Genomic DNA, 27,815 nt, shown 5'->3' with positions numbered 1-27,815 from the left:
CTCGCCCATGCCAATTACTTAGCTTCTATGTCTATTCTAATCTATCTATATTACTTATTATTCCCATCTAACCTCCCCCTCCCAAAATAATAAATCTTATCCTAATCTATCTATTTGTTAATCTAAGTTCCCATTTTATGCTAAGACTGAGTTGTGGGAAGAGGGTTAGGGTTATGTGCCAACAAAGTTTTAAAATATAACAATTTCTTAATACAAACTATTCTTCAGTTATTAAAAAGAAGCTTTCTTAGTCATAGCAGGGAAAGAATATTCAGAACGTATACATCATTGATTAAATTGGGAACAGTGTTTATGTTATGGCAAAGGTCATGTCAGTCCAAGTGTGGATTAAGCATAAGAGAGGAGCTTATCCTTTCTATCCAATAACTTGTAATTAGGCCACTACAAAGTTATGCCATTAGTCTGAGCTTTATTCTAAGACTTAAGGAAAATATGAATATCTTTTTTTAACCCTTACCTTCTTTCTCAGAATCAATATACTAAAATATCATTTCCAATGCAGAAGAGCGAAAAGGGCTAGGCAATTGGAGTTAAGTGCTTTGCCAGGGGCCATACTACCAGGAAGAGTCTGAAATCAGATTTGAACCCAGGACCTCCCATCTCTAGGCTGGACTCTTTAGTGTTTCAACATATTTTAAATATGGTTTAGCCTATATGGGTTAGCTATTGTTCCTATGATAGAGGAAGAGATAATCTTCTCAACATTAGTTCAAATTCTAGGGCAGAGCTTATCTGGTTAAAGATGAGGTGTGCTACCTTTATGTTACCAGTTGGTCCTATGGTTCTACCAACCATTGCTTTGACCACCAGGCAACACCAGGAATTCATCATCTGCCCCGTGATCACATGCATTCCCCCCTCTTCCTTTTCCCCCAGTGTTCCACCTGTTGCTCAGGGATTAATAATTAAGTCAATACCATGATTTTTTTTAAAAAGGCATGACAATCCACAGCCAAATGGTTCCACTCAGAATTCCTGTGATTCTAAGTCTCCAGTTGCTTGGGTTGAAGCTGACCTCCCATAATCCCATGATCCTACCATCTATTGTTTATAAATTCCCCTTTATATTCAGGCTGTGTCCTTGTCTGCCAAATTTCTTGATATATATTTTGAAATGATTTTTATTTTTTTAAATAATTTTTCTTTTTTTTCCAAATATTTTCCCATGTTTCTATGATTCATTTTCTTTCCCTCCCCTCTCCTGGAGCCAATAAGTCCTTCAATTGGGTTATACCTGAAATAATTTTTCTATGTGAGAATTTATTCCCTTTCTGTGAGAGGCAGCATTGCACAGTGGCCAGAGCTGGCTTTGAGATTAGAAAAATCTAGATTCAAATGCTGCCCCAGTCATACATGGTTGTATGAGCTTGAAAATGGCACTTCGCCTTTCAATGCCCCCAAGCAGTTCTAAGAACTTGTCCTAAAGGATGTCATGGCTTGTATCAGAAAAAGGGGTTTCCTACAGCCTTCGAATCACAAGTCTAGACACTGTATCTATTTTTTTTTAATCCCTTACCTTCTGTCTTAATAGCAGCTTTGAAGATAAAAGACCAGCAAGGGCTAGGAATTGGGACTAAGTGAGCTAGGAAGCATCTGAGGTCATATTTGAACCCAGGTCCTCCTGACGCCAGTTCTGGTACTCTATCCACTCTGCTATCTAAGTTGCTTCTTTATTTTTCTAAGTACATTTTATTCTCCTTCCCCAAAACAGCGAAGGCTCCTGGAGGGCAGGAGTTATTTCATTTGTGTCATTACCTAGCCTAGTTCCTGGTACATATGTACTTAATAAATGTTTATGTAATGGATTGGAATTACATAGATTTGTATGACACTTTTTTAGCACCAAGGAAAATGAACCCATCATACTTCGATTTACCATCACGGTCCCTGATATGGCTTTAGAGGAAAGAAATAGTACATAAAAAAGAGGAAATAGGAGAATAGGAATAGCAACTGGATTGGAAAATAGGAAAAATAGGAAAAACAACTGGATTAAACATTAATGTTCCTAAAGATGAGGCAAGCTGGAGGGGATATAGTAAAGTGGGCATTGAGGAAGTGATTTCAAAAGGTAGCCAAAGGAGAAGTCACCAAAGAAAAAACCCATCAATTTTGTTGTTCAATCCTTTTTCAGTCTTGTCTTGATGACCCTATTTGGGATTTTCTTGGCAAAAATACTGAATTGGTTCATTATTTCCTTCCCCAGCTCATTTTACAGATAAATAAACTGAGGCAAATATGATTAAGTGATTTACCTAGGGTCACACAACTAGTAAGTGTCTGAGACCAGATCAAAACTCTAGAAAAGGAGTCTTCCTAACTCCAGGCTTGATACTCTATCCACTATGCCACCTAGCTGCCCAGATATTATTATTACCGCCCCCCCCAAAAAAAAGAATTCCTGAAGGAACAACTTTTGATGCATGTTTATATATTCTGCCGCTATATAAATGATAAAAGTACAATCTGTACATATATCAGGGGCATCTTTGATGAAGGTATAAGGAGGGAACATGCAGGTTTGTGCAAGCAGTATCCACAGCAGAACTCCCTTTTACCATTACATAATTGACGGAAAGATATAAAAAATAAAAGATTCCATTGTGCTTATTGTCTATGGATTGTAAAAAAGCTTTTGATTCAGTAGAACAAGATGCTGCCTTACAGGCTGTCCTCCCCCCAAAAAATGTCTCTTGTAGATACTTCAAAACTATGGAAGATTCTGGTTCAATGACCTTGTGATCATTAATATCAGATATGTCGTAAAGCAGGAAGATGGATGCTCACCAAAAGTGCATATCATTGTGGAGGAGATCCAGCATAGAACCAAGTTGAAGAGGGATTTGTTCTAGGTGGAGAAGTCCTCCAGATGTTCCAATTTGCAGACAGTATTGTGTCAGGTTCTTGTAGAAAATGCTTAATGGCATCCATTGCCATGCCAAGAGTTTGACCTAACTATCCACAGAGGAAAAAACAAGCAGATGAAGAACATAAACATTTTGGATGGTGACAAGCTGTTAGGTGGACAACCTATAGAGCTCATTCATCTCTCTCTAAATATACATAATATATATGTATATATATATATATAATATAGCCACGTATATATTCATTAATTCAGTAAACATTAATTTTGTGCCTATAATTACATAAAAATTAAGCAAGAAAAATGCCTATAAAGAGCACTTATTCTATTTTTTTAAAGACTTACCTTATCTTAGAAGCAATACTAAGTAGCAACTGTAAAGCAAAAGAGCAATAAAGGCCAGGCAAGTGGGATTAGGTGTCTGAGGTCAGATTTAAACCCAGGGCCTCCTGTCACCAGACCTAGCCTCTATCCACTGAGCCACCTCACTGCCCCAAGTGTTCATTCTATTAAAAGGGCATATACTGAAAATAACAATAAGTTCAGACCTAGAATTGAATGGGAGAAATAGAGCAGACTGAATAGCCATTGAGAAATTGCAAAGCTCCTTTAATAGCCTCTTTTTGTTTCTCCCAGAACAAAGTCCCACATTTTTGATGCCCATATTCTACCAGGCTATGAGTCATGGAACATCACAGTCATCAAAGAATAAAAAATGAGTATAACTTGGAGACCAGTGAAAAGGAAGATGGTGGGCATGGGCAAGATGGAACACAAAATAATAAACTATAATGAAGTATCTGAGGAAAGGGTGTCATCAGATGAACATTTGTGGGGAAATGAGCTGGTCACATGGCAAAAGTGAATAATAACTAATGAATAGCTTGCTTGTTCTATTGGCACCTCATGATGGCAAGAAAAACAGAAGGTGGCCCCAAGAGCACTGAGTGCCCCTCCAGTGTCAAACTTATAGGAGGATCTGGACTGGAGTCCTACAGAGTGGGTAGACATTGATATATTATTGCAGGAAACATCTAAATCAGTGAAGTGCAATGTAAAAAAGAGAGATCCAGGGGGTTACAAGCAAAGCTGAAGGAGGGATCAACTGAACAACAGTGAAGGAGGGGCAGAGAAAGAGAAGCTGCAACTCTCAAAGGTCTTCCAGTCTGGGAAGTGGAGGAGGAAAGGAGGATTTCTTGGAAGCTAAGAGCCCATCAGTTTGGGGCCTGTTTATTCCTTCTGGGACCCAAAAATACCTTCACTAAGACTGTTTAAGCACAGCTACTGGTTTCTCAAGGGGGGGTTGGATTTGGACTCACGTTGGCCAGAGCCATCCAGATCTTTCCCTGAGATTTCTCTCTCTCCCTGACCTGTTCCTAGACTCCTGAATTAAAGGCTAGGTAGCTGAGGAATAGGGATCAACCAGTAGCTGACCAGAGGACTTGGGGGGAGCAGTCTGCCAGAGGAGACCAGTGTTAGGGTTTCCTACTCCCCATTTTCCTTGCCTGACACCCCCACCTCTCTTTCCCTGTATGAACCTAAATAAATTGTTTACTACTTTAGAATTGGGTCTGGTTGATTTCTGATGCTAGGAGAGGGGACAGAAGATTTGGGGAGAATCCCATCTCTCCCCAAAAGAGAGATCCCAGGGATCCAAACTGCCTAACCCAAGGAACAACATCTCTCCTTGAGAGTAGGGAGACCCCAGGTTTCTGAAGGGAAGTGACAGTGGGTGTCCTCCACCTCCCAGAGCTATTCTCTGAGGAGACATATTCCCTCTGTCAGGGGGACAAGACTTGGCTACCTCTCTCCCAGAAAAAGAGAGGGGAAAAAGAATCTTTTCTCCCTCTCTCCCCATTTCCCTCTCTCCTTCCTTTCCCTCTCAATTGTCCCCCCTCTCAGATCCTTCTATTACAGAAGTCAGTCACAGATGTGTGTGAGTGAGTATATGTGTCATGAAATAAATTTTCAGAAATTCATAGGCAGATATGAAGCACTAAAAAGATAGGATTATAGACCTCTGCTCCTTTAGACTCTGAGCTCCTCTGATTACAGCTCTTAATACATAGTAGGCGTTTAATAAATGCTTGTTGACTTGACTTAAAAATAAAAGGTATTGCCCATAATAATGAAATTAAGGAAATGTTGAACTCTTGACAATTCTTATAATGGATCATTCTTTAAGAAGAATGATTGTAAGTAGCATGTACATAATTGGCATAATGATGTTTCTAAAAATGACATAAAAGTCAAATAGTTCATTTATAATCTTTATTAACTTGCTTCTCAACCCTTTTTGGTTAGAAAAGGAACAAAAGTAAACTTCAGCCCCAGCTGGTCTAAATGATCACAAATTCCAAATTAATGATGTCAGTTTTTCTGTTAATACTGTAAAGCTATTCCAGCCCTTATGAAAAGAGATGAAGAGGCCAGCCCTGCGGCAGGGCCAGTAAAAGTTGGTGTATGTTAACTGACCTACCTCTTTCCCTCAGCAACTATGGGAAGATTCTTATCATAACAGACATTTGTTTCAAACTGACTGGGTCCATGGCATAGGAGGGAGGCAGTTAGGTGGCTCAGTAGATAGAGTGCTGAGCCTGGAGCTGGGAAGACCTGAGTTCAAGTCCAGCCTGGAACACTTATTAACTGTGTGGACCTGAGCAAGTCACTTAAAATCTGACTTAATCCACATTTTGACAAACGGATAGGGGACCTTTGCCAAGAAATTCCCATTGGTGAGTTTTGGAGTAGCAAGCATAAGGTTGTTTCATGCATTTTAAATGCAGGTTTGTCTTGCATAACTTCAGAGTGTGAGAGGAAAATTGCTAATACAGATGATGAGATGGAAGCTCAAGAAATCAGAAAATAAACCATAGCCAACAATTTGAGAAAGAAAAAAGGAAGGAAGGAAGGAAGGAAGGAAGGAAGGAAGGAAGGAAGGAAGGAAGGAAGAAAGAAAGAAAGAGAGAGAGAGAGAAAGAGAGAGAGAGAGAGAGAGAGAGAGAGAGAAAGAGAGAAAGAAAGAAAGAAAGAGAGAAAGAAGAGAAAGAAGAGAAAGAGAGAAAGAAAGAAGGAAGGAAGGAAAAGGAAGGAAGGAAACTAGGAAACAAGAAAAGAGAGCAAATATACACATGTGAATATCCATATATTCATATATATATATACACAGATATCTAATTAAGAAGGAGATCCATTCACTGCAGGAGAAGCAGGCAAGCCTTATCTCCAGTAGTCAACTAAAATTCTAAGAATCCTAGTCTTCTGCTGATATCTGGCTAGTGATGGTGTTAGCTGTGGGGACTTTGTGGCATTGAGCTAAATTGTAAAACCCCAGTCAATGCATATGATCCAAAAGCAAGGAAGTCTTTACATGCTTAAGGTAGACATGCTCTTAATTCACTGATGGGTTGAGACCTGGTGGTTATCCTCAATCTGATTTTACCCATCTACTAAAATGGTTTTACTGGGATGTGGACACTACAAATGATGCAGCTTCTTGGAACCAGGGGTGAAAGTTGTGTGAAGGGTGAAAGATGGACATCAAATGGGGGTCATCTGAAAAGATCCAGGCAAGTCCTCACACCAGAGCTGCTAGTTATCCTGAAATATCCCATATATTCCCATGCACTGGTAAATGTTTAGCATACATCAGTGTGGAAAATGTTTAACAACTGACTCTTAAAGGGTGAGGGAGAGTGTATACAGAAAACACTTTTTTAAGTTTTATCTGTATTATTAGTCTTTTTCCCAACACTTCTTAAGTCTAGGTAATCAACAAAATAATCAAGACCTTATTGGTAGCCTTTGTTGATTTCTGAGGTTTAAATGTTCACCAGGGAAATTTTATAAATTGGCTCTAGGGGGCAGCTAGGTGGCTCAGTGGATTGACTGTCAGGCCTAGAGATGGGAGGTCCTTGGTTCAAATTTGACTTCAGACACTTCCCAGCTGTGTGACCCTGGACAAGTCACTTGATCCCCATTGCCAAGCCCTTACCACTCTTCTGCCTTGGAGCCAATACAGAGTATTGACTATTGACTCCAAGACAGAAGGTAAGGGTTTGAAAAAATTGGCTCTAATTAGACAGCACCCCTCTGATTGAGGGATTTTCATTGATTGAAAGCTCTCAATGAGTCAGTAACATAACAGTAATCAAAAAGATGTAGCCAAAGATTTAACTTTCAGGGACAAAGTGTTCTGTCTCTTGGACAGAGCCCAGGTGGAGCATTGTGTTCACTTGGGCATCACAGTTTAGGGAGAGTATTGATGAACTGGAGAAAGTTCAGAAAGAGCTATCCAGGATGGTGAAAGATCACAAGACCATACCACACAAGGGTTGGTTGAAAGAATTAGGGATATTTAATTTGGAAACAAGACGGGGCAACTCAATTCAGAAGGGACACAAGAGTTGTCTTTAAATATCATCATTCGTTTGTTTAGTTTGGGGGACTTCAAGTATATTGGCATGATTTTTTTAGCAACTTAATTTTCACTCTTGCATTGGCAACTGGATCCTGTTACTTTGGCTACTGGGGGTTCCAGATCCTCTGAGTTCAAAGCTCTGATTCACCCCAAGGCATGAGCGGGATTCAAGAGGGCAGGTTCCTCCTTTCCCTTTTTCTTATATACTACACTTAGTCCTCCTAGTCTAGTCTAATCTGGTCTTGCCTCTCCTTTCACCTGCATTTTATGGGTTATTTTATGGTAGGAAATGTACATATTATCAGAATTAATGTTTTGTTATGAAGAATTGTCTGCAGAAAACTATATTTTCAGCAATCTCTAGCAAAAGATTATAGTTTTTGATGGTCCCAGAAACCTAACCCCCTATTTCCCATAGGTCCAGTGTACCCACAGTCGAGTTTTTTCACTTTGTGGGCTTTTCTAGGAATGTTACCCCCACAAATGTTGAGGATCGTATTTGAAAGTAAGTGTGTGCTGGTAAATGTTTAACAACGGGGTCCTTTGAAAATGTAGATTTCATGTTTAACCTGCATTATTAATATTTTCTCTGTCCCTTTCTTAAGTCTAGACAATCAACACAACCACTGATCAAACCAAATTTGTAGTAGTTCAATGATTTCTAAAATAGAAATGCTTGCTCTGAAAATTGATCAGATGGAAGCCAGGAGAGCTAGATCCAGAAAACTTCTGCTTAAAATTTCTAATATGGAAGAGGGATTCAATTTGTTCTGTCTGATTCTAAGGAGCAGAAAAATAGCAGTAATGAGTAAAAGTTGCAAAGAGGAAAATTTAAGCTTGAAATCTTTTTTAAAAATGTCTAGCAATTAGGGCTACCTAAGAGTGGAATGTTTTGCCTCAGGAGGTAGTGGGGGTGGGGGTTCAGGGAAGTGGCTTCCCTCTCATTAAAGGTGTTCAAGGGAGGGCTAGATGATTACCCTGGTGTGTTGTAAGGGATTTTGGAGATAGCCACTGATATCCTTTGCAAGTCTGAAAGCCTGCCATTCTTGATTCTGAGAATGCATTCATTGCCTTTTCTCTATAGCTTTAAGATCTTTCCTCTCATGCAAAAAAATGGAGGCTCATAGATTCTACGGGGATATTTTTTTTTTAAGTTTAAAACAAAAGAAAAACATGTAGGGTAAAAACACAGTTATATAACCAGTGTGTTTTATGCTTCTGGCTATATCCCACAAAGTCTAGGGAAAGAGAGGGGGAAGCCTGGGTAAAAATGAGCTCATGGTTTTCTCTTTCTGTGAATGTAACCTGGAAAAAAAAAGTATACCAGCTGATTTTTCATAGTCTTTCACTGCCTGAAATGCTAGAGTTTATAGGATCGAATAAAGTTTACTTAAAAAACATTTCAACTTGGGTTTCCTTTGAATGAAACGGGAAGAAAGTAGATGGATAAGATCTGAAGAACTATGGCTTTTCTCATTTACATGATCCATTAAAAACAAGAGGCCCTCCAGGAAAACAGTAGGACTTGGTTTAGAAAATGGGTTGTTCATCTGGAAAAAACCAAGAAACCCTCCACCAAAAATCTTTTTGATGTATCCTCAGTTGAAAAAAATGGGGCATGTCAGTGATTCCATTTACAGATCTAATTCAAAGACCTTGCGTGAACATTGGAACCTTACTGGTATTTCAAGAGAAATGTTTTAGACAGAGAAATTTATCCTTCCCAAAGTGGATAACCCTAATAATGTTAGTTTGAGCTAAAATTTTGTCAGCACAACATTACTAGGTCTAAGTTTTGGTTTTAGTTTTGTTCTCTAAAGACCTACATGAGCTAAGAACCCAGTAGAAGAGGCAATGCTATTAGGGGCAGAACTGACACTGGCACCCTGGAACAGGTTCGATGTTGAGATGAAATGAGACATTCATAAATCAGTGAACAGTTCACAAAAGCAGGCTTACCTAACTAATAGAGAGAAGATAATTTGGGGAAGGATAAATGTCTCTGCCTAAAGCACTTCCCTTCAAATGCCAACAAGGTATCTGTGTTCATCCAAGGTCTTTGTATTAGACCTATGGTTGTCCATTCTTCAATTGCAGATGTGTGGATTCAATCAATCAATTAGATTGGTAAGTTAGATCAAGTGGCATTCTATAGGTTCTATAGTGTTGGCTTTCTTCCTCTCCATTTGGAAACCTCTCTGTTCAGCAGAGAAGGGGCTAGTGACCTGAGTGGTCTCAGACCTAAACTAAGTAAGAGGGGTCCCAACCCCATATAAGAATTTTTTTTAATATTTCCTGGTAACAAGAAGCATCAACCCAGCCAGGGGCCACCAAGAAGTTGCATTAATGGAGGTACAATTTAAGACTGATCCCACTCCCAGGCAAATCAGATACTGGTATTGTCACCTTTTTCTAACCTATAGTGTGTATGTGTGTGTGTGTGTTTGGGGGGAGGAGAATGTAGAGAGTAAAGGATGGAGAAGGGAACCCTGGTATATGTTGGTTCTATCACAGATGCTCTATTAACATACTCTTTTTTTTTTTACTTTTTAAACATTATTTTATTTGGTTATTTACAAACATTATTCATTGGAAACAATAATCATTATCCTTTCCTCCCTCCTCCCCCTCCCACCACCTCTCCCATAGCTCACGCGCAATACCACCGGGTTTCACATGTGTTCTTGATTCAAACCCATTTCCATGTTGTTGGTATTTGTATTAGGGTGTTCATTTAGAGTCTCTCCTCAGTCATTTCCTCTCAGCCCCTGTAGTCAAGTAGTTGCTTTTCATTGGTGTTTTTACTCCCACAGTTTATCCTCTGCTTGTGGGTAGTATTTTTTAGATCCCTGCAGATTGTTCAGCGACATTGCATTGACACTAATGGAGAAGTCCATCACCTTCGATTGTGCCACAATGTATCAGTCTCTGTGTACAATGTTTTCCTGGTTCTGCTCCTTTCGCTCTGCATCACTTCCTGGAGGTTGTTCCAGTCTCCATGGAATTCCTCCACTTTATTATTCCTTTTAGCACAATAGTATTCCATCACCAACAGATACCACAATTTGTTCAGCCATTCCCCAATTGAAGGGCATCCCCTCATTTTCCAATTTTTTGCCACCACAAAGAGCGCAGCTATGAATATTCTTCTACAAGTCTTTTTCCTTATTATCTCTTTGGGGTACAAACCCAGCAGTGCTATGGCTGGATCAAAGGGCAGACAGTCTTTTATTGCCCTTTGGGCATAGTTCCAAATTGCCCTCCAGAATGGTTGGATCAATTCACAACTCCAACAGCAATGGATTAGTGTCCCTACTTTGCCACATCCCCTCCAGCATTCATTACTTTCCATAGCTGTCATGTTAGCCTATCTGCTAGGTGTGAGGTGATACCTCAGAGTTGTTTTGATTTGCATTTCTCTGATTATGAGATTTAGAGCACTTTTTCATGTGCTTATTAATAGTTTTGATTTCTTCGGCTGAGAACTGCCTGTTCATGTCCCTTGCCCATTTATCAATTGGAGAATGGCTTGATTTTTTGTACAATTGATTTGGCTCTTTGTAAATTTGAGTAATTAAATCTTTGTCAGAGGTTTTTAATGAAGATTGCTTCCCAATTTGTTGCTTTCCTTCTGATTTTAGTTATATTGGTTTTGTTTGTACAAAAGCTTTTTAATTTGATGTAGTCAAAATTATTTATTTTACATTTTGTGACTCTTTCTATGTCTTGCTTGGTTTTAAAGTCTTTCCCTTCCCAAAGGTCTGACATGTATACTATTCTGTGTTTACCCAATTTACTTATGGTTTCCTTCTTTATGTTTAAGTCATTCACCCATTTTGAATTTATCTTGGTGTAGGGTGTGAGGTGTTGATCAATTCCTAATCTCTTCCCCTCTGTCTTCCAATTTTCCCAGCAGTTTTTATAGAATAGTGAATTTTTGACCCAAAACCTGGGATCTTTGGGTTTATCATATATTGTCTTGCTGAGGTCACTTGCCCCAAGTCTATTCCACTGATCCTCCTTTCTGTCTCTTAGCCAGACCAAATATTTTTGATGACTGCTGCTTTGTAATATAGTTTGAGATCTGGGACTGCAAGGCCCCCTTCCTTTGTATTTTTTTTCATTACTTCCCTAGATATTCTTGATCCTTTGTTATTCCAAATGAACTTTATTATGTTTTTTTCTAAATCAGTAAAGAAATTTTTTGTGAGTTCAATGGGTATGGCACTAAATGGATAGATAAGTTTGGGTAGGATGGTCATTTTTTACTATATTGGCTCGTCCTACCCATGAGCAGTTAATGTTTTTCCAATTCCTCAAGTCTAGTTTTAGTTGTGTGGAGAGTGTTTTTTAGTTGTGTTCATATAGTTCCTGTGTTTGTCTCGGGAGATAGATTCCTAGGTATTTTATTTTGTCTAAGGTGATTTTGAATGGGATTTCTCTTTCTAGTTTTTGCTGCTGAACTATGTTGGAGATGTATAGAAATGCTGATGACTTATGTGGGTTTATTTTGTATCCTGCAACTTTGCTAAAGTTGTTGATTATTTCAATTAGCTTTTTGGTTGAGTCTCTAGGATTCTTTAAGTAGACCATCATGTCATCTGCAAAAAGCGATAGCTTAGTCTCCTCCTTGCCTATTTTGATACCTTCAATTTCTTTTTCTTCTCTAATTGTTACTGCTAGTGTTTCTAGTACAATGTCAAATAGTAGAGGTGATAATGGGCATCCTTGTTTCACTCCTGATCTTATTGGGAAGGCATTTAGTTTATTCCCATTGCAGATGATATTGGCTGGTGGTTTTAGATATATACTGTTTATTATTTTTAGGAACGACCCTTCTATTCCTATGCTTTCTAGTGTTTTTAATAGGAATGGGTGTTGTATTTTATCAAAGGCTTTTTCTGCATCTATTGAAATAATCATGTGATTTTTGTCGGTTTGCTTGTTTATATGGTCAATTATGTGCATGGTTTTCCTAATATTGAACCATCCTTGCATTCCTGGTATGAATCCTACCTGATCGTAGTGGATAATCCTTGTGATGACTTGTTGGAGTCTTTTTGCTAGTATCCTATTTAAGATTTTTGCATCTATATTCATTAGGGAGATTGGCCTATAGTTTTCTTTCTCTGTTTTTAACCTGTCTGGCTTTGGAATCAGTACCATGTTTGTGTCATAAAAGGAGTTTGATAGAACTCCCTCTTTGCTTATTATGTCATATAGTTTGTATAGTATTGGGATTAACTGTTCTCTGAATGTTTGATAGAATTCACTGGTGAATCCATCAGGCCCTGGGGATTGTTTCTTAGGGAGTTTTTTGAGGGCCTGTTGGATTTCATTTTCTGATATGGGATCATTTAAGAATTCTATTTCTTCTTCTGTTAGTCTAGGCAGTTTGTATTTTTGTATATATTCATCCATATCACCTAGATTGGTGTATTTATTGCCATATAATTGGGCAAAATAATTTTAATGATTGCCTTGATTTCCTCTTCATTGGAGGTGATGTCCCCCTTTTCATCTTTGATACTATTAATTTGCTTTTCTTCTTTCCTTTTTTTAAATTAGATTGACCAGTACTTTGTCTATTTTGTTTGTTTTTTCAAAGTACCAGCTTTTTGTCTTATTTATTAAATCAATAGTTCTATCACTTTCGATTTTATTAATTTCTCCCTTAATTTTTAGGATTTCTAGTTTGGTTTTCTGCTGGGGGGTTTTAATTTGATCGCTTTCGAGTTTTTTTTTTTTTATTTACATTTCCAACTGATTGATTTCTGCTCTCCCTAGTTTGTTAATATATGCACTCAGGGATATGAATTTACCTCTGATTACTGCTTTGGCTGCATCCCAAAAGGTTTGAAAGGATGTTTTGCCATTGTCATTTTCTTTGATGAAATTATTAATTGTTTCTGTGATTTCTTCTCTAACTAACCGATTTTGGAGTATCATATTGTTTAATTTCCAATTAATTTTTGATTTGGTTTTCCATGTACCTTTACTGATCATTATTTTTATTGCCTTGTGATCTGAAAAGGCTGCATTTATTATTTCTGCTTTTCTGCATTTGTATGCCATGTTTCTGTGACCTAGTGTATGGTCAATCTTTGTGAATGTGCCATGTGGTGCTGAGAAGAAGGTGTATTCCTTTTTGTCCCTATTTATTTTTCTCCATATGTCTATTAAGTCTAATTTTTCTAAGATTACATTCACTTCTTTTACCTCTTTCTTATTTATTTTTTGATTTGATTTATCTAAATTTGATAATGGTTGGTTCAAATCTCACACTAATATTGTTTTACTGTCTATTTCTTCCTTCAATTCTCCTAGTTTCTCCATTAGAAATTTGGGTGCTATATTATTTGGTGCATACATGTTGATTAGTGATATTTCCTCATTATCTAAAGTCCCTTTTAACAAAATATAATTACCTTCCCTATCCCTTTTAATCAGGTCTATTTTTGCTTTGGCTTTATCAGATATCATGATTGCCACTCCTGCCTTCTTTCTATCAGTTGAGGCCCAGAAGGTCTTACTCCATCCTTTAATTCTGACCTTGTGGGTGTCTACCCACCTCATGTGTGTTTCTTGAAGACAACATATGGTAGGGTTTTGTATTCTAACCCATTCTGCGATTCGTCTACGTTTTATGGGTGAGTTCATCCCATTCACGTTCAAAGTTATGATTGTGGCTTGTGAATTCTCTGGCATTTTGATATCCTTCCCTAATTCTAACCTTTCTTCTTTAGCTCTAACCTTTTAATCCAATGAGTTACTTTAAATCAGTCCCCCTTGTCCCCTCCCTTGATATGTTTCCCTTTCTAGCCCCTCCCTTTTTGTTCCCTCCCCCTCCCCCCTCTCCTTCCCTCCCCTTTTGTTTTCCCTTCCCCCCTTGGTTTTCCCTTCTCCCTACCCTTGTTGGGTAAGATAGAATTCAAGATCCCAATGGATCTGAATGTTTTTTCCCTCTCAGAGTTGATTTCCCTGCGAGTAGGTTTAAGTAAAAACTCTCCTCCTCTCCTTCTTATAGGAGTTTTCTTCCCCTCCCCTTCCCGTGTGAATCTTTGTGTGAGAACGATTATTCTATTTGGTCTTTCTTTACCCCCTATTTATACATTACATTTTCCATATATTAATATATATAGATTGATATAAATGTAGTCCTTATAGAAGAGTTTGAATAAATGAAAAGATAACAATTTTCTCCTTTTCCCTTTCCATCATATTTACCTTTTCAGGTATTCCATGCTCTTTGTTTTTCGATATCGAACTTTCCACAGAGCTCTGGTGTTTTCTTTGCAAAAAGTTGGAAATTTTCTATTTTGTTGAATGCCCATACTTTCCCTTGGAAGTATATAGTCAGTTTTGCTGGATAGCTGATTCTTGGTTGAAGACCCAGCTCTCTTGCCTTTCTGAAGATCATGTTCCATGCCTTACGATCATTCAGAGTAGAACTTGCAAGGTCTTGTGTGACCCTGATTGGCATTCCTTTATATCTAAATTGTCTTTTTCTGGCTTCTTGTAGGATTTTTTCTTTTGCTTGAAAGCTTTGGAATTTGGCAATTACATTCCTGGGAGTTGTCTTTTGGGGATTTAGTGTAAAGGGTGTTCTGTGAGCTCTTTCAGTGGCTTTATTGCCCCCTGGTTCTTGAAACTCTGGGCAATTTTCTTTGATTATATCTTGTATTACGATGTCGAGTTTGCTGTTTATTTCTGGATTTTCTGGTAGTCCAATTATTCTTAAATTATCTCTTCTTCCTCTATTTTCCAAGTCTGTCACCTTGTCAGTGAGATATTTTATGTTCTCTTCTAATTTCTTGATCTTTTGGCTTTGCTTTATTGATTCTTGCTCTTTTACCTGCTCGTTGTCTTCCAGTTGCCTAATTCTGACCTTTAAAGCCTGATTTTCCTTTTCAGTTTGGTCAAACCAGTTTTGTAGTTGTGTGAAATTCTTCTGCATTAATTCCCACTTTTCCTGCCAGAAGGCTTCCATCTTTTGGATCATTTTCGATTCAATTTCTTCAAAAGTTTGTGGAGAGTTTCCATTTCCTTTGGATGGTTTTGGTGCATTTGCTTGTGTTTCCTCTTCTATCTCCTCTGTATTTTGTATTTTTGCTCCATAAAATGTGTCCAAAGTTGCCCCCTTCTTGTTTTTCTTGTTGTTTTGAGGATTTTTTGCTTTTGTGCGGTTTGCCATCTCTATCTGGGTGAGGGGGGCTGGCTCTTATGTTATCTGTCTGTTGTTCAGTGGCTTTAGCCCCAGGCAAATTGTCTGTCTTCCCCAGGAATCCCGGAATTTCTGGTGTTTTGGTGTTTCGGTGTTACTACTCTCCTCAGTTCCCTCCTGATGCTTCTCTGTTGCCTTACTTCTATGCTCTGTGCCTGGCTTGACACTCTCAGATGTATTTCAATGCCTTTGCTGGCCAGAGGAGCCTGCACTCTGAGGGGGAGGGGCCGTGGCTTCCCGGAGCTCCAAGTGCTGGTGATAGGATTAACCTCAGACTGAGTATGCCCTGAGGCAGGGACCTTCGGTGAGACTCAGATGGAGGGATCTGATCAGGGGGCTATAGGCTCCCCCTGTCTCTCTCTGTTTCCCTGCTGTCTGGGAACTCAGGTTGTTTTCAGGGTGCGGCCTTCAGAATAGCCGGCTCCCGGGGCCCTTTTGCCTGCCCTAAGGTTCCTGCTGCTGCCTCGGATTCAGTGTTCTGGGTTGGGGGGGATGGGTTCTGGGACCTTCCTTTTGCCTACCCCTTAGATCCAAGTGATCTTGGGTTCCGACTTTTGGGGGGCAGTACCTCTTGATCCAGGTCCAGGAGGAGTGTTCCTGGGGTCTATTCTGTTGTTTGTTTTGAATTTCGGTGCCCTAGGAGCATTCAGTTTGAGATCGGTAAGGGAGGGTTTCTGGAGCTCTGAACTTTAGCTTTCTCTAAGCTGCCATCTTGACCTATTAACATTCTCTTAATGAAGGATACACTTTCTCACACAGAATATCTATTTTTATATATAGTTGAAAGAAATGGGAGAAAAGAGAATTGGATAAAAAACAAATGGAAGTATTCTTTTTAGTAATATTTTCTCTATCCTGAATGAATCAATAGGAAATACCTTCATAGATGTCCCGCTTATTTTCATACTTTGGAACATACTCTATGGCACCACGAAAAAAGGAAGGAATGAAGACCCAAATATAGGTCCCCAAAAATTTCCTAGTAGCACAATGGATAGCCTTTAACATTCACCCAGTTCAAAAGCCTAGCATGGTTAGAAAGGTGGAACAGTGGATATAGCCTTGGACCTTGACAAGAGGTCTTCATGGAATCTCCACATTGACTTTGTTTTCCAGACTATTGCCAGAGTTAAAACAAAAGACTAAAGATTCAATTAACTATGAATTGGGATAGCTTTCTTCCCAAGGACTGGGTTTAAAGAAGACAATAATTATAGCCAGAATTAGCTAAAGGCAATAAAAAAATCTGAAGCATCTCACAATCACCCATGGATCTCTGACTATGATGATCAGGTCTTTTCCAAACTTTAGTGAAATTACATAACCAGGTTGCTGCCTTTCCTTGTTTCCTCATGTTTTTAAAAAGGGAGGTTAAAAAAAAAAGAATGTGACAGATTTTTGGACATAGATAATGTGAAACTTTTCCTTCTGAGATAAGCATATATATTATTGTCATGTTACATATTAAATTATGTTACATATTTTAAAACAAAATAAAAATTTACATATGTACTCCACTTTTTGTAGTTAATTGGGAAGACTCAGATCTTCAGGCCTATTATCTACCCAGGAATATAATCTTCACAGACTGTGGCTCTGTGTGTTCCTTTATTATATTCTCCTTGCCCTGATTAAGGATTTGTTGTTATAACTATTCTGGTAGTTCTGATGGAGGGTTTTCAGGTTGACAAAGTAGAATTAGGAAGACCTAGGAAAATCTTACCCAAAGTTAGTTTGCCTCAGCTTTCTCATCTATAAAATGGGGGTAATAATAGCATCTGCCCCCCCCCCCCGTTGTTGTAAGAGTAAAATAAAAAATTATCTGTAAAGAACTTTGCAAACCTTAAAAATACTATATTAGCTATTATCATTATTTTCTGCATATATCCCCCTCATATTTCTGCCCTCATGGATCCACTTTAACCACCCCTTTGAAGACCAAATAGAATAGTGAAATGATTAATCAACAGGAAACCAGGAAGACTCCAAGCTAGAAAAATATTCCAGTTTCCCTTTTGCTCTTCAAATACATACAACTGAGCAGTGAAAAAAAAAACTACATAGAAATTAAATCATTGAATTTAATAGAGTTTTTGACCTGAAAGGGACCTTAAAGATTATCACATTCTTTTATTATACAGGTAGGAAAAAGGAGACTCAGAGAGGGGAAATAAGTTCCTTTGGGTCACATTTATCCCCCCTAGGGTGCCTGTTTCTATGAGCCTTTTTTGTTTACCAAGATAGTCAAGGAGGTAGGCTATGTGATCATCATTATTCCCATTTTACCAATGAGGAAGCTTGGGTTCAGAGAAGGCAATCTTAGATCCAGAACTGGAAGACACCTCAGAAACCGTTGAGTCCAGCCTCCTCATTTTATAACTAACACATGTCCTGGGTCACACAGACAGTGTCAGAGTCAAGATTCAGCCCTAGTTTCTTCCACAAATTCAATGTTTTTTCCACCAAATTTTTTAAAACTTAAAAATAAATCGTACTGAATTTTTTTGGTTTTTATGTGTCACCTACATTTCCTGTTGCTTCTCTCCCCTACTCCCAAGAGAGAGACCTCTTTAAAAAATGATTTATTTATTGGCAATTACATGTAATAAATTCCCACACAAGTTTTCCTCAGTTATACGATTGAACCTATCTCCCTCCCTCCCTCCTCTTCCCTCTCCCAGTGCTGGCAGGTGATTTGATGTGTATTTTGTATTATCATGCCAAACATATTTCCATATTGTTCATTTTGATTAGGGAAAAATCTTATAAAACGGACCCCCCCAATATAAACCCAAATAAACTAAAATGGAATGCTTTGATCTGCGTTCTGACTCCCCCAGTTCTTTCTCTGGGTGTGGATAGCAGCAGTCTTTGTCCCAAGTCCCTCAGTTCTGTCCTAGATCAGTGTATTGCTGAGTAGCTAGTCTATCTCAGGATTGCTGTTATTGTGTCCGACATTCTCCGGGTTCCAGACAGCCCTCTTAAAAGGAAAGCACAATTAATCAATGTAAAGAAAAAAGTCGGTTACCCGCAGAGGTGCACATCCACGGCCCCCCATCTCTGCAAAGTCCCCCATCTTAAAAGACAGCGTCTCTGAGCCCACTGAGCTCTGCACATCTTCGGAACACTGTGGGATGCCATTAAAGGTGCAGCCATTAGGAATCTCCGGAGCGCGCCTTCGGAAAGACTTAAGTAGCTTGCTGCTGGGCATAATGCCAAAGCCTGGGACGGCTGGCTGCTCTCCTCCTGCCTTGGCTCTCCTGAGTGGCAGCTGTCCTGGGTATTGGGTCTAATTGTCTGCTGGCCACCCTGAAAAATCATGGTACCGTAGAGCATGTTTTTTAATGGTTTAATATTTCTTGCAAATGTTTCCACACCCCATTATCTCACACCGGCTGGATGCTGATGTCCAACTGGTGAATTCAGTAGAAATAAAAATGGAAACAACAGCCAGAGACCAGGATTCGGGGCTTGCTGTTGGTTGTCCAGAGTCTTCACCACCCCGATCACAATTGGGGAAAAAATCATTGAAAATCATTTACACCCCCCCCCCAACCTCTCCGATTTCTCTTCCGCCTGTCATTCGTTTGAAACTTCAAAGCCCCTCAATGCCCCTTGATTGATGTCCAGGACCTTAAACAAAGCCTCTGGTGTGCTCTGCAATCAGACGAGTGCTAAGCCCCCGCGGGGCCTGCAGGGACTGTGGGAATCCAGCAGCAGGACTTCCAGAGCTCCCTATCAGTAAGGTGATGATATCATCCTCCTCACCTCAGGCTGTCGGGCAAAGTGGGCTCCCCAGTGGGGCCTGGGTCATGTGAACCGCCTTTGTTGACCCCCAACTCGAGCCTCGTGCCATTTGTTTGGCCCTCAACTCAAAAACCTCCTTTGGGTCTTTTTTGGGCTGTTTGAGGTTTCTTTGGGTGATTTTTTTCCACTTCCTCCTTTTCTGCCTGATTTGTTTTGTTTTAAGCAGGAAGAAAGGGAGATGGTGTTACATATACAGAGAAGACAGCCGTCCAAATGAATTTAAATCCCAAAGACCCCATTCTAGGAGCACATATTGCCCACACCTGACTTAACCCAATGTTCTATAAAATTAGAAAGCAGGAAATAAGAGGAGAAAACCATGGTCAGAGAGGGCAGAATTAATCCACCAAGGAAAGGCCTCTCAAGTTCCCCTCCAGAGAGCCAGTCATCAGATAAGTGGGAGGCCCTGACACAGAGGTCCCCCTTTTGTCTGAAGGGGAGGGGGAACATTGGAGTCACCCTTGTTAGAAATATCCCTGGGGAAATCTTGAGCCCTAATTAAAAAAGAACCTTTATTCTTCCAGCTCTTAGTGAAATCTTGCTCTCTCTTTTTTTTTTTAAGCTTCAATTCCCATTAGGACAGTCTTATGGTTTTTGCCATTGGGAATTAAGGGGTAGAAAGTCTTCAACCAACCAGGCTAGGGGTCTCAGCTTCCCAGTCCTCTTCAGCTAGTTCCATGTGATAGATTTGTCTTTTTGTGGAGTCTCCTTCCCTAGACCCTGTCCATCTCTAGGGAAGGCACTTAGAGACTCATGAGGCAGGGAGAAATGGGAGATGCTTTGGAGTCATAGAATTGTAAGAGGATCACAAGATTATAGATTAAGAGCTGGAAGTCATGTTCATCAGCAACACCATGAAAATGGAACCCACCAAAAGTCAGGTCTTCATCTATGAAACTAGTGTGAGTTGTGGCAAGGTAGTGAAAAATTTCAGTCATTTTTCAGTCTTGTCTATTTCTTCATGACCCTGTTTGGAATTTTCTTGGCAAGGATTTTAGAGTGGTTTGCTATTTCCTTTTCTAGCTCATTTTCCAGAGAAAACAGAGGCAAAAAGGGTTAAGTGACTTGCTCGGATACTAGACACAGCTAGTATCTGAGGCCAGATTTGAACTCAGGAAGATGAGTCTTGCTGGTTCCAAGCCTGCTCTTCTTCACCACCTTGCTGCCCCATAAACTTGGAAAATTAGAGGCAAAATACCTAATATTTTTGGAGGCGACATTATATGGGTAGGTGCCTGAGGAAGGAATAAATGAATAAGGTAGATTTATTGCCTAAATTAACTCCTGCTTAAACCACAGAATCCCAAAATAGAGTAGAAAGTCCCTTCTAACATAAAATGAAAATGAGGTGTGGCTAAATCTGAACCTTTTGTAAAATCTCACTGGAAACTCTAGAAATTAAATTGAACTCATCAGAGATAGTGGATGAGAAGAAAACCAGAAGGCTACTTTGAAGGTCCATAGGCCAGGGACTCAGTCTCTGGACAATGGAGAATTGACTCCTTTTTCTAGGCTGAGCAGAGTGATCCAGTTTCAGGAGGTTGGTTTAGGGGTTTTTTCCCCCTCAGTCCTTTGCAGAATAGAGTTCACCAAGTACATCATGAAGTGGGCCTATACTGACAATGCATTTTAACAGCTGGGGAAAACAGCCAAAGGCCCTTCCCCCTTCCCCACACCACCAGGGGAGAACCCTGGAAAGCAGACTCTGGCTTTCAAACCTGCCAGGGATGATTCATTCACTGTGAGGGATTATTATGGAAATGAATCTTGGTCCACTGAGAGTAACTCCTAACTCCAAATCCCAGAGGCAGATAAGTTAGGGTAAATTTAAACCTACCCCAGGGCACACAGATGTGCTCCACATCTGTGGAATTATTTCCTTCTTCTATCCCTTAAATCAGGGACTCTGGCCTCCTTGGAGCAGCTCTCCCACACATGACTGCATGCTCATTTGGGAATCTCGGGCTCCCCAGGGGCTCTAATTAACTGGGACCCTCCTAGAGACTCTGAAAAGAGCTTGAATGAGAGGACAAACTATAGCATGTAGCATTTGGGGTCAAGAAAATTTTAAAAAGAAAACTAAAGTCATCAAAGTGAAGTTATATAAAACTTTTAATAATTTACTTATTTTGTGCTTGTTTTCCAATGCTATTTTCATAGCTGGTAGAAGATATTGACTGTGCTGTTGGACTAATCCCCATTCAATTCCATTCAATTAAGCAAACATGTATTAAGGTCCTATTATGTACTCAGCACTGTGCTAGTCTAGAGAACAAAGAAACAGGGAAAATACAGTCTCCTCTCTAAGAACTCAAAGTCGAATAGGGCTGTAAGGTCAGGTACTCAAATAATTACAATGCGGGAGAGATTGAAATATTGTGAGAAAATAGAATTACTTTTATAAAAGAAAATGCATGGGAGTCAGAGGACCTAGGTTCAAATCCTATTTCTAATACTTTCTGGTTAGTCTCCTTGCATCCCAGTTCTCTCATTTATAAAATGAAAGGGATGAATTGGATCAGTGGTTTTAGTTCAATAGAAAAGGGGGTCACTAAAAAATACACATGGATTCTACATATTGACTTAGAAAATCATATATTAACATTATCTATGTTGTTCTGCTTTATTTTTATTTATTTTGCCAAATGTTTCCCAATTACATTTATATCATACATTTAACTATAATCTGGTTTAGGATAGACTTGGGAGTATTGCCACCTTCAATATGGCACACGACAGCCAATAGGCACTTTGGGCACAGATGCTTGACATCTCTAGATCAGATGACAGTGGGATTCTTTTAATATCTAAGGTTAGGATATTATGAAACTTTCATCTGGTTCTAGATGGGGTAGGGAGTGTCAGAGAAAATTAGGGGAAGAGAGACTTCAATAAATGGAGATGAGGGAAGTGGGTGAGTCATACCAGTTTTGAGTGGAAAATATTCTAGTTAGATTGAAATGGTAAATATGTAAATGAATGAATGGTAAATATGTGAATGAATGAATGAATGAATGAAATAAGAAAAGCAGGTTATAAGGGCTTATCCTGTGCAAAGCACTAAATTAACCACAAAAGATACAAATAATAAGTTACTCTGAAAAAAGTTAATTTTCTTATCTTCAGGGAGACAGCACAGATAGGAGGATTCAACCAGATCAACAAAATCAAGCCAATAGATAGGCTTAGTGTTACTAATTTAGAGTATGAAATTAGGGCAGGTGGGTAGAGTCGAGTGGTTATTGAAGTAGGTTGGATGATGAGGCCTAAAAGTCCTAGTTGGGCAGTTAGTAACCTGAGGTAGAGTTGAAATCAGACTATGGTAGTCCTTGAATACTAATATTAGGAGTTTATATTTTATCTGGTTGATGAAGACTTTTAATTAGAAGTGACATGATTGATTATTTGGATAGCAATTTGGAGGATGTACTAGAGCAGTGATGGTGTGTCAAAATTCACCAAAACTCGGAGAATAACTCGGGTGGTGTGTCACCTTAGAGAAGAAAACCATAATTTCCCAATATTTATAGTTTAAATAACAAAAATGTATAATTGTAATATAACTGTATTTAATAAACCAAAAACTAATTATTTAATTTACCTGCTTAGAGACTTCTTTGTTCATCTGTCAATCAGTTTCTTTTGAAGGTCTTGATATTATTTAACTTGTGTGGGGTTTTGTGAACTAAGATAAGTGAGGGGGAAGGGGGAATTCTTTAACTAACCTGCCTATTAGTGATGTTTTTGTTACTGAATTTCATTGGCAAAATCTTCAATTGAAGGTTCGTATTTTGTACACTTGAAGCCCAAGCAAGCACTAACTTCATCTGTCAATCTGTTTCTTTTGTTGGTTTTGATATTATTTAACACTGAGAATAAGGTCTCCCAAAAGTACATAGAGGGAAAAATTGTGAGTAAAGCCATTGCTATATTTTTCAGGGTGCTAAAAGTGTCTGGTAATCGATTCCAGGCACTCCAAATTTCCTGTTTATAGTGGCACTCCTCTTGATTCTCCAAGCAGCACCTTTCCAGATTCTCAAGGTTTGACCTCAAATCAACAAACACCTGAGCCCAGATGCTGTCTTGAAATTCTGCAAGTTGCATCTCCAAATCATCAATTTGCAGCCATTGGAAACCATTTAATTCCGAACTACTGTAGACTACTACATCAGAATACTTAATTATTTTCATGCTCTATTCTAGGCTTCTAAATTGATTGAATCTATGATTGAACTGATCAAATAACAAGTCTAAAACATGCTGGTACTTTATATGCAAGGGTTCCATTTCATTTTGTATAGCTGTACTGGCCTTCTCAAAATATTTTGTTACTTGAGGAAATACTTAAAAGTTTTAGTTTCTACATCTTGCTTGAAATTTTTAAGTTTACTTTCAAAAGCTTTTATGTATCCAAACATAATGTCAATACTTTTGCCAAGACTTTGAAACTTTAAGTTCAATTCATTAATATGAACAGAGAGATCTGTAAAAAAATATCAGGGTGTTGACCTACTTATCATCATTGAGCTGAGGAAAGTTTCCCAGATCGTTATCCTCAGGAAATATCTTAATTTCTTCAAAGCCCTCCACAAAGCACCCAAGAACTTTGCCTCAGCTTAACCATCTTACATTATTGTACATTAGCAGTCCTCTATAGGTGGAATCAGCCTCCAGTAAAAGTGCAGAAAATCCTCACTTGTGAAGGGGACGAGCAGCTATCAAATTAACTATTTTTGTAACAACTGACATTAAGTCATTTAAGTCAAGCCTCCTGATGGATAATACAATGAAAAGGCACAATTGGATGTCCAATAGCTTCTGGGAACAATTTGACAAATCCAACTCCCCCTCTCTCCCCATGTTTGGTGCCCCATTTGTCATCACTGACACAACTTTAGAGATATCAATGCTTAGGTCACAAAATGTTTATGTAACAACCTTACATATTTTTCTTCCTGATGTACTTGGTGGCACTGATACTAACTTTATCAACTCTTCTCTCATTGTGAAACCATCAAAATATCGACCAATAATGGCCAACTGAGCATGTGATGTGACATCAGTAGTTTCATCAAGAGAGATTGAAAAATATTTACAATTACTTATGTCTCTCTTTAATTGATATTGTATATTTGTGTTCAGTCTCATTATTTGGTCTTTTATGATATTTCTACTGAGTGGTAACTCAGATATTCTCTTAATAATTTCATCTTTATTCTGTATTTTGTGAAATAGAACTGGTGCACATCTTAGGAGAGTTTCTTTAATAAATTCTCCCTCACTGAGTGCTTTTCCATGGTGAGCTATGGAGTGAGCAATGCTCAAACTTGCAGATGTTAAATTTGTAAATCCTTTTACAAATTTAAAGATGGAATTAGATTGGCTCTTATAAAGGTATAGCTGCCTGGATATGCATACTTTCCTTTCATCCTCACTTTTTTTCAAGAGCTGGGAATCATTAGTTTCAAAATGTCTATTTATATTCCATGTACCATTTCAGTACATAGAATGTAAAATGATCTGCCATTTTTTTCTATAATGCCATATATATTGGTCCATGTCTCTTGAAAGGGTCGGCGACTGCTACTACCACTTCCTTTACTTAACCTTGGTTTTTTATTTTTTGGGTTCTCCATCTGGGGCACAGTGACAGAAGATAGAATTATAGATAGCCTGTTAACCCTGTTGGCAATTAGGGGTTAACTAGCCTAACTGACCACAAGATGGCACATGTAACTGTCTTTTAGGAAAGGGCACAGTTAATAAGCAGAAATAGGGGTTAATAAGACTGTACAACAGTAATAGTGGTAAAATGGAGTCTGCACTATGCTGCAAGATGGTGTGCCTTAGGTAAATTAAGATGGCTGCCTCTATTTCTTTTTATTTTTTTAAATTTTAAACCCTTCCCTTCCATCTTGGAGTTAATACTCTGTATTGGCTCCAAGGCATAAGATTGGTAAGGGCTAGGCAATGGGGGTTAAGTGACTTGCTCAGGGTCACACAGCTAGGAAGTGTCTAAGGACAGATTTGAACCTAGGACCTCCTGTCTCTAGACCTGACTCTCAATCCACTGAGCCACCCAGCTTCCCCCAGCTGCCACTATTTCTAATGGTTGGAAATGGCACCCATAGCACATGCCTTCACCTCTCTGTGCCTCTTCCAGTCTCCCCCTCATTTATCTCAGTAATGATGGTAAATTGGAAATCCAAGACACCCCAGAACAATAGATTGGATGATGGTTGCTGTGGTTATGTGGTTACTGGTAATGGCAATCATAGGGCCCCCAGAGATGCATCCCCCACGGCATTCCACTGCTCAGCCAGCCAGAAGTGAGGTCGAAGTTCCCCTAATGGCCTAACCGGAAGTCCCAGAACTAGACACTCTCTACCGGAGTTCTGTTGTTTTTGGCCTACAGACCTATGGCCCAGAGTGTCTACACTACACTACAGCAAATGTTTTATCCTCGGCGACTGCACCTAGCCATGTAGGAGCCCAGGATAAAACATCCTTCTTGGCTTGCAGCCTATACTTCTCTGTATGCAGCCAATGTGGCCACATGCCATCAAAAATGGCTATGCATATCAGTGCTGACATGTGTAGTAGGTTCACCATCACAGTACTAGAGGAAGGAAAAACTCCTTGTTTTCTTATTTCCATTTGCCTCAACTAGACCTCTCCCAAGTCCAAGATCATCTCTGTCCATTCTTTGCATTATTTCCTCTAGAAATTTCATTCTATGGTTAACAAATTTCCTTTTGTCCTAGACCATCTCCTACTATAGGCTGCCATCTTTTTGCACCCATAAGGACTTGGCTCACCAATGCAAGGCATGTTTGGCCAAAATTTAACAATTAGTTCATGAGAATCAGTTGTAAAAATTTCAATATGAACATTTACAATGTGGTAATTGAAAGTCATTACAAATCAGGCTTGATTTATTGTTTTGTTAATTGCCTAGACTTAAGGAAGTGATAGAGAAAATATTAAAATATGGATTAAACTTAGAGTATGTTCTGAATATGCTGATTTTTTTATGAGAGTCGGTTGTAAAACATTTACCAGCACATTGCTCCCCACAAGACACTGCACCCTGGTCATCCTCTAGTACTAGATGAACCTTTCTTGAAGTCCCAGAATATGTTAGATACAAGGAAGAGTTAGCATGTCCCTTCTTCTTCATGGCTATCTCTACTGCCTATCCATATCACCCTTTTCATATCCTGGAGCCTGGTATCTGCCATACCCCTCTAAATCTCCCTCTTTCTTTCTCTAAGAATCCAGGACCTGGCTCTGCTGTTGAGTCTTTTCAATCATATGTGACTCTTCATGATTCCATTTGGAGCTTTCTTGACAAAAATAATGAAGTGGTTGACCATTTCTTTCTCCAGTTCATTTTACAGATGAGGAAACTGAGGCAAATAGAGTGAAATGACTTGCCCAAGATCATATACCTATTTAGTGTCTGAGGCCATAATCATTGAACTCATGAAGATAAGTCTTCTTGTCCCCAAGCCTGGTTCTCTATCTATTGCACTATCTAGCTACCTGGCTTACAGACTATCCAACCTACCTCTTGCCTTTATTCTTGTGGACTTCAATATAAATATTGAAGTCCCCTTGAATATCCTGATTTCCCAGTTCATCAACCTTAACTAGCATGGCTTACACCTCTGCTCCATGTCAATGACTCATAAAGAGAATGATCTTATTACTTATCTTACCACTACCCACAAGGGCCCCTTTTACGTGACCAAGGATTCTGAAATTCCTCCATCTAATCAGTTAGTCAATTAGCATTTATTCATATTCTTCATCCTTAGTTTTCAAAGAGGACAAATGACATCATGGGGCGATGTCTTGACTTGCACATGAGTTGAATCTAAGTGAGGCAGAGCGGCACAAAGTCATCAGCCTCACTTTCTCCTCCAGGGGTCATCAAAGTCCAGTAGCAAGACAAAAGTCAAGGCAACAGTGATGGCTGGGGATGAAGTAGCCCACCTTGGAGTCTATGAGGTCTGACCAAGCTCTAAGTGCTTCACAGTGCCCACTTCAGTTACTGTGGGAACAAATTGTTCTCAGTCTGTCCATTCCACAGAGTTGGGAGGAGTCTTCACATGCTTGGGGTAGTCACCCCTTCATTCCCCCCCCCACCCAGTTTGTGGCCTGGCTTACTAGATGACAAGCTCTGGGATACAAAGAAAAGCAAAAGACAGCCCCTACTTTCAAGGAGCTCATTTTTCCTATGCCTCACTTTTCCCCAACATCCTCTTCATCGTCATCCTTGGGCTCTGTCCCTGAAACTCAGATTGTCCCTGAGCTCAGATTGATGAGCCCAGGACCAGTCTTCCACATCATTTCCTGGACATTTCTAGACCATACTACCATGAGCCCTTTCCAGGCCTTCTTTATATATTATTCTCTTCCTCTATTAGAATACAAGCTTCTTCAAAGTGAAATGAGCAGAACCAGGAGAAGGT

Source organism: Monodelphis domestica, chromosome 3, assembly GCF_027887165.1.
Source record: "Monodelphis domestica isolate mMonDom1 chromosome 3, mMonDom1.pri, whole genome shotgun sequence".
Lineage (NCBI taxonomy): Eukaryota > Metazoa > Chordata > Mammalia > Didelphimorphia > Didelphidae > Monodelphis > Monodelphis domestica.
Note: the sequence above shows the minus strand (reverse complement) of the source record.